Here is a 12855-nt window from a genome sequence, read left to right on the forward strand (position 1 = left end):
ATGGAGGAGGCCAAGGATCTGCATGTCCTTGGCGGAGTGGGAGGGGGAGTTAAAGTGTTCAGCCACGGGGTGGTTGGGTTGGTTGGTCCGGGTGTCCCAGAGGTGTTCTCTGAAATGTTCCGCAAGTAGGCGGCCTGTCTCCCCATGGACTCCGTGTCTGGAGGTATGACCAGGTCATACAGAAAAAGGCAAGCTGCTGAAAGAGGGAGGAGGAAGGGTGAGGAAAATCTATCAGCAGGCAGCCATGACTCACCAGAGCATTGAGAGACCAAATAAATTGCCAATTCCTAATTGCCCTTGAGAAGATAGTGGCAAACAGCCTTATTGAACAGCTGTAGTCCATTTGGTGTAGGTACACCCACAATGGCATACTAGGGTTTTGACCAAGCAAGTGATATATTTCCAAGCTAAGGTAGTGAGTAGCTTGGAGAGGAACTACAGGTAGCCCTTTTTACACCTGTCTCATCAAAAGCCTTCAGGATACAACATAGTTAGATCAAGTCTTGTCTCACATATGAATAAAGAACAAGAGGAGGCCAGCCCCTTCAGCCTGCTCCACCAGTCAATAAGGTCAAGGCTGGCCTGATTTTAACCTCCACTCTATACTCCCGTATATCCTTAATAATCTTTCATTGTAATGGTAATTAAAAATCTACCAACCTCTGCCTTAAAATATTTTGAGATTCTGCATCCATTGCCTTTAGAGGAAGGGAATTCCAAAGACTCAGTCTTCTAAGAGAAAAACTCACTTGTCATTCCATGCCTAGATACCTCAATGACAGCAATGTTTGTGATGTCTGTATATTACTAAGGACAATGTCACTGAAATCTAACACCTATAGCAACTACAATTGTGACCTCAGAACAAGCCAAGGGCTGCACTCCCAGTTGTGATAGAGATTCCTTCTAGGCTGCTGCTGAAAGTATCATAGCAGCTTGCAGTTTGACATGCTTTGATGCTTACAGCAGGACGCAGAGACTCTGTATTCATTCCTTCTTTCTTGTCAAAGAGACGCAGGCCAAGTGAGCAGAAGGGTTTACATGAAATCTCAAATGTCCTCACAGTATAGAGTATCATATGCTGCATGCACAGTGTTTGTTGCACCTCAGGTCAACTCTACCACATACCTGAATCGAAAAGAACCCACTCTGTTAACATGCAGTCAGTATAATAGCCAAAGGCAAGACATCATGTGGTTTGATACATCATGATGTCTTCTTTTAGGGGAATACTTGGTAGAGGCTGATACAATTACAACATTTAAAAGAAATCTGGTTGGATAAATTAATATGAAGGGTTTGGAGGGATATGGGCCAAAGGCTAGCAAATGGGACTAGATTTATTTAGGATATCTGGTCAGCATGAACAAGTTGGACCAAAAGGTCTGTTTCCATGCTGTATTTTACTCTATGAGTATATGACTCTAATATACTGTATCAGATGATGATTGGGTGCCACGGAACATCAAATATTGCCTCCAGAGTAACAAGGTGTAGTGATTGGAATGAGGGCCAGGTGGATCTCATTATCTACGAGATCCTTGATTGAGCTTGTTAACCTGGGTCAATCAGGGAGCCCTGGCTGACAGATATAAACAGGAGATTCAGAGGGTCTCCTCAGTCTAGAGACTGGCACAGAGCTGGCTGGTCAGAGCCTATGTACTCTGCAGATGTAAATAAGGGGTGACAATGATGAGTACCTGCCTCGGAGTTATTTCACAAGGGAAATTGTGTGATAGCATAGCTGCACTAATGCACAGCTTGTATATTACCAGAGAAAACCTGATAGGCAGACCTTTGCTTGCTGGACAAACAATTCCATTGTGTACACTACTCTGCAGTGCTTGACTACGTGCATCTTTAGATTGGTGGTCATACAATGAACAGTTGCACAGCCTAGTCATCATGAAAGAACAGCTCTGTCCACCACCTATCAGGTGAGAAGCTAATAAGTACATTTACAAAGAAGAGAAAAGAAGACGACAAACAGTAGCTGTTCATGAATGATTTACCTGTTACCTCTGTTTCTATCCACAACACAAAGCTGAGTGAGAGAGTGAACTATAAGGGGGATGCAGAGATGCTTCAGTGTGATTTGAACAAGTTGAGTGAGTGGGAAAATGCATGGCAGAAGAAGTATAAATTTGATAAATACAAGGTTAACCAGTTTTGTATTTAAAACAGGAAGGCAGATTATTATTAGAATGGTGATAGATTGGGAAAGAGGGAATCGAAATGAGACCTAGAGGGGTGTGCTCCTTGTACACAAGTCACTTAAAGTAAGCATTCGGGTGCAGCAGGCAGTGAAGAAGGCAAATGTTGTGTTACCCTTCACAGCGAGAGGATTCAAGTGCAGGAGAAGAGATGTCTTGTTGCAATTGTTCACGAGACTATACCAGGACTGGTATAAGAAAGAACAAGCAGGTCAGTTAGGATTCTATTCACTGGAGTTTAGAAGCTTGAAGGAAGATCACATAGAAAACTAGAAAGTTCTAACAGGACTAGGCAGAGTAAAAGGGAGAAGAATATTCCTGTTGACCAGGAGCCCAAAACCAGGGATCACAATCTAAGGATAAGGGGTAGGCCATTTGGGACTGATATGAGGAGAAATCATTTAATCCAGAGAATAGTGAGCCTGTGGAATTCTCTGCCAAACATTGAATGTTTTTAAGAAGGCGATACTTAAAGTTCTTAGGTCTAAAAGATCAAATGGATACATGGAGAAAAAGGTACTGAGTTGACTGAACATATTAAATACCAGAGTAAGCTCGAAGGACTGAAAGGTCCATTTCTGCTCCTTTTTTTTGTGTATGCTGCTCAGTTCCCTTTAGTGAAATGCTGAATGTATTCTCACTTCCTTACTAACCTAATAGCATGTTCAAAACTCAAGTTTATACTTGTAAATTCCTATCATCTGCCTATGGCTTAATGCACCACATTCCTGTAAGTTTATTTTGTAACATTTTTACGTGGGAACTCCATCAAATCTAATGGGAAAAAGTGAGTACAGATATTTTGAACAACAATGAAGGACAGTCAACGCTAAAATTTTTAATAAGTTCTTAAACACAGACATAGCTCTCCATCAACATTTTTTACAATGTTCCAAGGAATCTATTGGCTGAAATGTTGCTGGGAGATTTTCCACAGGTAATTTGTTTCAGCAAAGAGAATGATTCTAATATTTACACATCGTAAAAAAGGTTGAACTTTGCCTCTAAGCAATCCGGAAATACTACTTTGGTTTTCGCAATCAAAGCAATTCAGATCATACGCAAGCACCCGGAAGAACCAAGCACATGAATTTTTCTACTTTCACAGAAAAGCTTACTTGTTTGAACTTAGGGAGAAAACAAAATTAGATATTATACAGAATCCCAGACTGATGAAACAATCACCTCAAGTTTCCATATCTTTTATCTTTGAAAGAAAAATTCTTTGCTCCTCTTTGGAAACATACTTAACATTGTAAGGTAAGTGGCCATTACTTCTTACGTGACATGATGCCTCTGGCTCTACTACATCATACACTGTCAATAATATTTTACAGTTTTTAACATCAGATTTATTATGGCACTTTCATTCCAGCCAAATAAATTATGAAGAAAGTCATATTGCCAAAGGTGTTGTAAATGTTCAGAATATGGACTTCAGGAAGGCATTCAAAAAGGTTCTGCATGGTAGGCTAATCAGCAAGGTTAGATCACATGGAATCCAGGGGGACCCAACCATTTGGATACAGAACTGGCTCAATGGTGGCGCAGAGTTGTTTTTCAGATTGGAGGCCTATGACCAGTGGTGTGCCACAAGGATTGGTGCTGAGTCCACTGCTTTTCATCATTTAAATAAATTATTTGGATGTGAACATAGGAGGTATGGTGAGTGAATTCACAGTGACACCAAAATTGGAGGTGAAGTGGACAGCGATAAATTTTACCTCAGCGTGCAACAGGACTTTGATCGGATGGGCCAACGGGCTAAGGAGTGTCAGATGGAGTCTAATTGAGATAGATGTGAAGTGCTGCATTTTGGAAAGGCAAATCAGAGCAGGACTTTTACACTTAATGGTAAGATCTTGAGGAGCGTTGTTGAACAAAATAACTTTGATGTGAAAATTCATAGTTCCTTGAAATTGGAGTCCCACATTGATAGGATAGTGAAGAAGGCATTTGGTATGATTGCCTACATTGTCAGTGCATTGGCTATAGGAGTTGGGAGGTCATGTTACAGCTATACAGGACATTGATTAGGCCACATTTTGAATACTGTGTGCAATTCTGGTCTCCCGCTACAGGAAGGATGTTGTAAGGGTTCAGAAAAGATTTACAAGGATGTTACCAGGTTGGGAGGGTTTAAGCTTTAGGGAGGGGCTGAGTAGGCTGGAGCTATTTTCCCTGGAACATTGGAGGCTGGGGGGTGATCTTATAGAGGTTTATAAAATTATGAGGGGCATGGATAGGGTAAATAGACAAGGTCTTTTACCCAGGAGTGGGGAGTCCACAGCTAGAGGGCATATGTTTAAGGTGAGAGGGGAAAGATTTAAAAGAGATCTAAGGGGCAACTTTTTCATACAGAGGTTGGTGTGTGTGTTTGGAACAAGCTGCCAAATAGCTTGGATATGGTCGAAATCAGGGAATGAGAGTTATCCTCTGAAGATGCTGAGAATCTATAGAATGTCCAGGACAACCATTCAAGAGAAGCAGAAACAGAAATATTTTGGAGACCCCAAATAGCCAGAGACAGCTTAATTACCATTCATTTCCAGGATGACTGAACTGAGTTGGGACTTCTTTCTACATTGAAGTTGCTCTTCAAGCAGGCACCTTACATTCTGAATATGAAAGAACTAATTGGTTTTATTGCCGTTCTTCATATTTGGTATTTCATAATAAATTATTCTTTTTGATGTCTGAATGAAATTATCAGTCAAACCAATGTAAAATTAGTTATGCGTAAACTGCCCTACATTAGCTTTAGGGATAAAAGGCAACAGTAAGATAGTGCATCACATGGATCTAAAGTTATTTGGCTGTGAATCCATCCACAAGGCTATGACAAATGCCTGATCTGTAGTCCACTTCCTGATCAGAGATGCCAGATTAATACACATCCTTTTGATCCTTCATTTAGCTGTCTCTCTGCAATCTTCCAGCATGCGCTGTGACTTTAACATAGCCTTGATATGCCTGACAATCCTCTATGCTGGTGTTTAACTGCAAATGTTAGCACTCTGTGAGCCTTTTTAATCCAGACCATTTCTCTATGAGATATATTGAACGATGTGTTGAGGACAGGCCCTAAAATCTTTCTTTTACATCATTTTTACACCTAGTGTTAGCCAAATTAACATGCAATGCCATCCTCGAAGTTGGAATTCAAGCATCCCTGACAGATGAGGCTAATTGCAGTCACCGACTTGATTGCAAGAATACCTGGACATCAGGGGTTAAGGTACGAGGAGAGGTTATACAAATTAGGCCTGTTTTCTCTAGACTTTAGAAGGCTAAGTAGTGATCTGTTCAAAGTTTTCATGATATTAATAGGAAGAGACAGGGTAGATAAAATAATCCATTTCCACCTGTTGGGATAGTAGAACTGAGGGTCATAACCTGAGAATTAGGACCACATCATTCAGGAGAGATGTTTGTAAACCCTTATGGATACAAAGGGCGGTAGATGTTTGGAACTCTCTTTCACAAATGCCAGTGGATGCTGGATCAGTCATTCAGCACGGAAGATCATTCTTGGAATCCTATGTTGTTATCCCTCCAAGGTGAATATATCCTTTTCAAAGGTATGATGCCCAGAATTTCAAGTAAGGTCTAAGCAGGTTTTGTGCAACTGCAGAATAGCTTTTGCATCCTTGTGTTCCAGTCCTCATGATAAAAAGGACAGATTTCCATTAGCTCCATTGATTATCTTGATTATATTGATTATCTTTGATTCATTGAATCTACATTGCCATTTTACACCAATCCCACTTTCCTGCACTTGACCCAAAGCTTGAATTTTCTGACATTTCACGTGCTCATCCAAGAACATTTTAAAGGTTGTGAAGATTCTCTCCTCTATTAATCTCCCAGACAGTGCATCCCAAATTCCCACCTTCCTCTGGATGGAAAAGATTTTCCCAAATTCACTCAAAACCTCCTACCCTTCACCTTAAAATTATGCCCCCTCATTGTTGACCCTTTAACAAAGGGGAACGGCTGCTTTCTGCCCATCCTGTCATAGCCCTCATAATCTTATACACTCCCATCAGGTCCTCCTTCAGCCTTCTCTGCTTTAAACAGAACAACAGGAGCTTATCCAGCCTTTCTTCAGAGCTAATATGTTCCAGTCAAGGCAATGTCCAGGTGAATTGCCTCTTCACCCTCTCCAGTGCAATCCTATAGTGAACGAACCAGAACTGTGCACATTACTCCAGCAATGGCCTAACCCAAATTCTGAACAGCTCCAACATAACCTCCCTGCTTTTATAATCTATGCCACAATTACTAAAGACAAGGTTCTGGTATGCCTTCTTAACCACCATATTAACCTGTCCTACTGCCTGCAGGGATCTGTGGACAAGAACCCGAAATTCCCCCATTCCTCTGAGCTATCTCAGTATTCCATCATTTATGGAATACTCTCTTGTCTTGTTACTTCTTCCAAAATATATCACCACACAGGTAGTTTCTTGCTTCAATTTTATCTTGAATAAAGTGTTTTATTTGCTATTTCCCAATCTCCTTGGACCCTTCAAAGATCTAAGGTATTTTAGAAGATTATAATCAACATATTTGCTACCTGGGTAAACACTTTTTTTAAGATCCCAGGAAGCAGCCGATCTATTCCTGGGGATTTGACAGACATTAGATCCGATTGATTTGTCCAGACTTTTCCAGGGTAATGGTGATTGTTTGAAGCTCATCTTTCCCTATATTCTCTTGATTTTCAATTATCTTTGGGAAGTTTTCTAGATCTTCTACTGTGAGTACAGGCAGCAAACAGAAAATAAGGAAATAGCCAAGTCTTTGAGAACGACATTATTACCTGGATTGAGCTTACGTGTGACTCCAGATCCATGGCAACATGATTGCCAATTCAGGATGGGCAATATATATTGATCCAGCCAGCAATGCTGACATCATATAAATTAATTTTATAAAAATAAAGATGATCAGACAGCTTAAATTGGCATTATTCCTACAATCTTCAATTTTCACTTCCTTATTTCAGAATCGGTAAGGACCCCTGACTGAAACTGAGGGAGTCCTTGCTTACAAATCCATAGGGCAGGGAGGGGTCTACATAGAACATAGACATAGAACATAGAACAATACAGTCCGTTAGCTCTTTGGCTCTTTGGCCCTCGATGTTGTACCGGCCTTTTATCCTGCTCGAAGATCAGACCCTTCATTGTACTAATTTCCATGTGCCTATCCAAGAGTCGCTTAAATGTCCTTAATGTATCTGACTTTACTATCACTGCTCACAGTGCATTCAATGCACCCACCACGCTCTGAATAAAGAAGCTACCTCTGACATCTCCCCTAAACCTTCCTCCAATTACCTTAAAATTATGCCCCCTCATGATAGACATTTCCGCCGTAGGAAAACGGTTCTGGCTATCCACTCTATCTATACCTTTCAACATCTTGTACACCTCTATCAAGTCACCTCTCATCTTTCTTCACTCCAATGAGAAAAGCCCTATTCCCTCAACCTTTCTTCATAAGACATGACCTCCAGTCCAGGCAGCATCCTGGCAAATCTCCTCTGCACCCTCTCTAAAGCTTTCATGTCATTCCCAAAATGAGGTGACCAGAACTGAACACAATATTCCAAGTGTGGTCTAACCAGGACTCCATAGAGCTGCAGCTTAACCTTGCGGCTCTTAAACTTAACCCTTCCAGCTAATGAAAGCCAACAGACCATATGCCTTCTTAATAGCCCTATCAACTTGGGTGGCAACTTTGAGGGATTTATGGACATGGACGCCAAGATCCCTCTGTTTATCCACACTATCAAGAATCCTGCCTTTAACCCTGTATTCTGCATTCAAATTCAACCTTTCAAAGTGAATTACTTCACACTTTTCCAGGTTGAACTCCATCTGCCACTTACCGGCCCAGTTCTGCAGTCTGTCAATGTTTCGTTGCAACCTACAACTGCTCTCCACTTGTCACTGAGCTCGAGGCTGGATACTTTACATATATCACCACCCTCTGTCTTCTTTCAGCCAGTCAGTTCTGTATCCAGACAGACAGGTTTCCCTGTATCCCATGCCTCCTCACTTTCTGAACGAGCCTACCATGGGGAACCTTATCAAGCACCTTGCTAAAAACCATGTACACCACATCCACTATTCTACCTTCATCATGTATTATCACATCCTCAAAGAATTCAATAAGGTATGTGAGGCATGACCTACCCCTTACAATGCCATGCTGACCATTTCTAATCAAAGTATAGTTTCCAAGTAACTATAAATCCTGTCTCTCAGAATCCTCTCCAATACATTTTCCACCACTGACATAAGACTGACTGGTCTGTAATTCTCAGGATTGTCCCTATTCCCTTTCTTGAACAAGGGAATAATATTTGTGAACCTCCAGTCATTTGGCATTAATTCAGTGGACAGTGAGGATGTAAAGATCATTGCCAATGGCACTGCAATCTCTTCCCTCTCTCCCTCTATTAACCTTGGGTATATCCTGTCTGGCACAGGGGATTTATCTATTCTTATCTTTTTCAAAATTTCAGCACATCCTCCTTCCTAACATCAACCTGTCCTAGCATATTAGTCTGTTTCACGCTGTCCCCAGAAACATCAAGGTCTCTCTCAGTAAAGAATACTGAAGCAAAGTAGTCATTAATGACCTCCCTTATCTCCTCTGACTCAGGGCACAAGTTCCCTCCACTATCCTTGATTGGCTATACCCTCATTCTGACTATCCTCTTGTTCCTCATATAAGTGTAGAACACCTTAGGATTTTCCTTAATCCTACCTGCTCTAAAATTGCCATCAAGCCCCACGCTGCAATTTTAACTCATGGCTTGAATTGGAATGGCATTGAGTTTGTCCTACTAGGTTAGGATAACAGGAAGCATAGAAGGTGTATGCCATTAAAGATCTATGTGCCAAGTTATTTGGCATTGTATCTATTTTTCTTAGAAAAGCAGTGGTGTTTAGGATGCACCTGACCCAGGTTCCTCTACCTCAGTCGTTTTGGAAGGCAAACTTTCCATCCTGTAACTTATCTGAGTTCTAGTGATTGTTCCTTTTGATCTTGGCAAATGGCATCAACTCATCTGATGTTACACTGGTGTTGATTGGCCAGTGGTCACTAAGAAACCAGCAGCTAAATCATTCAGGATTCTAAGTGCTGAACTCCATGTTTCCCAATATTATAGATGAAAGACATTTATCAGTTGCTGATTGCTTTTCACAATCTTTAGAGAATAAAAAAATTAAAAACTACTCTTCATTTTCACTTGTGTAACCTTATTTAAAATAAATGTGAGGGACAAGAAGTGAAAAATCAACCAGACAACTCCTTTCAAATTATTTGCGTACATAAAAATTTAAATGGCATTCTCCCCGTGACAAATTAAATATTTGAAGTTACTTCTTAGCACAATGTTCAAAAGTTGACCAGTTTCTTATTGAAATATATTTGCTCTTTGGAAAGCTTTCAAAATTTCAATTAATGATAAGTAGTTTTTGATTAAAAAATCTTCCGTTTACTGGCCCTTGCATACATGTAACCCATACCCTTTGAGGTAAACGGAACTCAGTACTTTGCAGCAACAGTAAGAGGCTTCCTTTATTTACACTTTTAATCAACCTATTCCGATGCAATATGCTGAGAGTAGGTGGGTCTTGAACCCTGACCTTCATGATGCAAATGTTGGGAAACTGCCAGTGCACCACATGAACTCAAGGTTTGATTTATAGTTTAAGGCTGGTTTTAACAGTTTCCATGGCCAGTGACCAAATGTCATTCCTTCAGCTGTTTTTTGAATATGCTCTGATCTTTCCTTCCAATAGCGAAAAAAATTGCCTGCAGTGTAAAACAAGATACTAGTCCATTGTCATCCCTTTCCTTCCCAGCATCAAGGGTATTAAGAAAAAGGCCTTGAAGTCCTTGAACTAGAAATGGTGCCAGGGTGTTGTTGAGGGATGGGGTGTTTGGGAAAAAGGATCAAAATAGATCAAAGGAATGAAAGAGTGGAATGTAAGTCTTGAAGTAAATTCAGAGACAAGGAAAAAGAAGCCCTAGTTGGTATGTGAAAATCAACTTAGCAAAACAATAGTTTGTAATTCCATGAAGATGATATGTTGATACTTTGTACTTTAAGGAAATTGGTCTTTATATTATTTGAAGCATTTGATTAATACTCAGCAAAATAATATGGACTTTATCTAAAATACCAAATTATTAAGATTCACTATCTGGCTAAGACCTTGAAAAATAATAGTCAATATCAATTGTTAAGTCCCATTGGTGGGACCTGAACAACGTGGGTGAGAATTCTGGCAGAATTATGCCAGAGGTCTGGTAACACCTATGTCAATATCAGGAAAGGACTTTAGGAAAGCCCTTTACAAGGTTCTGAATGGTGGACCTGTTAATAAAGCTAAATTACAGGGAGAGCTTACCAGTTGGATTAAAAAATGGCTTTTCAATGGGAGACGGGGTGCTGATGGAGGGTTGATTCTCGGATTGGAGGCCTGTGATTAGTGGTGTCCTGCAAGGACTGGTGCTGGGTCTGCTGTTACTTGTCATTTATAGAAACAATGTGGATGGGAAGTTAGGATGCATCATTAGTAAGTTTGCAGTTGATACCAAAATTGGTGGTACAGTGGACAGTGAAGATTATCTAAGATTACAAAGTGATCTTGATCAATTGGTTCAATGGGCTGAGGAATGGCAGATGGAGTTTAATTTGGCTAAATGTAAGTTGTTACATTTTGGTGAGATGGTAAGTTAATGGTCGTGTTGTCAAATAGAGAGACCTCAGGTGCATTGTTCTTTGCAACTTGCATCACAGGTAGACACAGTGGTTAAGAAAGTGTTGAGGATGCTTGAGTACAGGAGTTGGGACATCATTTTGTGGTTGTTACTGAGGCTACTTTTGGAGTACTGTGTACAGTTCAGGTTGCCCTGCTTTAGGAAGGATATTATTAAATTGAAGAGCGCTCAGAAAAGAATGACAAGGATATTGCAGGACTGGAGGATTTGAGTGCTAAGGAGAAGCTGGATAGGCTGGAACATTTTTTACTCGAGCATAGGAAGTTAAGAGGTGACTTTATAAAGGTTTATAATATCATGAGGGGCATAGTTAAGGTGTCTTTTCCTGAGGTTGGGAGTGTTAAAAACTAGGAGGCGAGAGGAGAAAAAATTAAAAAGGACCTGAGGGCAACTTTTACACACAGAAGATGGAACTGCCAGAGGAAGTGATGGATGCAGGTACAGTTACAACATTTAAAAGATGTTTGGATAGGAACATGAATAGGAAAGGTTTAGAAGGGTATAGGCCAAATGCAGGCAAATGGGACTTGTTTAGTTTTGGGAAACTTGGTCAGTATGGATGAGGTGGACCAAAGAGTCTGTTTCTGTACTATCTGACTCTGACTCTATAACAACTCACTGCATCTTTTATGCATCTGCTGGTCAGCATGGTGAGTTACTAGGCAGCAGTGATTACCAATTAAGGGGGATCATACCTTGTTCAATGACATAACATCACCACAATTCTCTTCATCAATATTCAACTGCCTATCTCTCCCAGTGCACCAACAGGATAAACCTCGAGAATACTCGACATGGAAATCCGAACCGATACTTGGACACTTTCACTTGCTCAGCAGCCACCAGCATCTCAGGGTACAATCCATGGACACCAGCCTCACACACCCTTCATCCAGTGACATCTGACATTGGCGAACCCCATACAATCCTCATGATATTTCTCCAATCCACTTACAGGACATTTTGGAAGTAAAAACCAGCATTTCAGGCTGCACTAGTATTGAAAAGACTGAAGCAAGTACACTTTGCAAGCAGAGACAGATAGCGCACAGATTGGACTAGATTGCTCTCTTCGCACTCACTTTCTTAACTCCTTCGGGGATGCTCGCAGCATTCATTCCTTGCTTTGCTTTGCCTCACTGCACCATGCCAGTTAGTCTTGGATTCTGGCCGTAAACATGTTATCAGTACTTCCATATCAACATGTTCTTTTGTGCAGTCACACAGACAGGCTACTTGCTGTGTTTGTCCAGAGAGATCTGACTGGGGAGGGGATGGGATATGGCGATGGCAATGGTACCTTGCTCTACAATATACTAAGAGGTGAATCTAACACCAACAGCAAGTACCAGCTATCTGCACAGTAAGCTTACTGCATGCTCATTCAACCAGTTGAACATAGCAGAAAGGGGATAGGTGCTCTATCATCAGTCCAGTTAACTGTTCGGCGGGTCCTGATACCATCTGTCATAGGCACAGTCTGCATGCAGTCCAGGGACTTGGCCTGGTCAGTCATCTGTTCAGGTTGGGCACAGTCAGGTTATAGGTCCGAGTACATTGGGAAATGGAGAGGCCTGTAAGGCCATCACAAGCAGGCAAATGCAATGCGTATTGTCAGTCTGGTACCTGGTCAGTCATGGGTAAAAACAATGACTGCAGATGCTGGAAACCAGATTCTGGATTAGTGGTGCTGGAAGAGCACAGCAATTCAGGCAGCATCCGAGGACAGGCAAAATCGACGTTTCGGGCAAAAGCCCTTCATCAGGAATAAAGGCAGAGAGCCTGAAGCATGGAGAGATAAGCTAGAGGAAGGTAGGGGTGGGGAGAGAGT

At 41.1% G+C, this 12855-nt stretch overlaps 1 protein-coding gene across 6 annotated transcripts in view; it reads left to right on the plus strand.

Annotated features, from left to right (window-relative positions):
• Nucleotides 1–3282: 3282 nt before the first annotated feature.
• LOC122556561 (sorbin and SH3 domain-containing protein 2-like) overlaps nt 3283–12855 on the plus strand; it is a 111466-nt gene continuing 101893 nt past the window's right edge. For all 6 annotated transcript variants that reach the window (XM_043703368.1, XM_043703371.1, XM_043703370.1 and 3 more), the window contains exon 1: nt 3283–3473. The gene's annotated coding sequence lies outside the window, so the exon portion shown is untranslated. The remainder of the gene's footprint in view (nt 3474–12855) is intronic.

This window comes from Chiloscyllium plagiosum, chromosome 14 (assembly GCF_004010195.1).
Source record: "Chiloscyllium plagiosum isolate BGI_BamShark_2017 chromosome 14, ASM401019v2, whole genome shotgun sequence".
In the NCBI taxonomy this organism is placed as follows: domain Eukaryota; kingdom Metazoa; phylum Chordata; class Chondrichthyes; order Orectolobiformes; family Hemiscylliidae; genus Chiloscyllium; species Chiloscyllium plagiosum.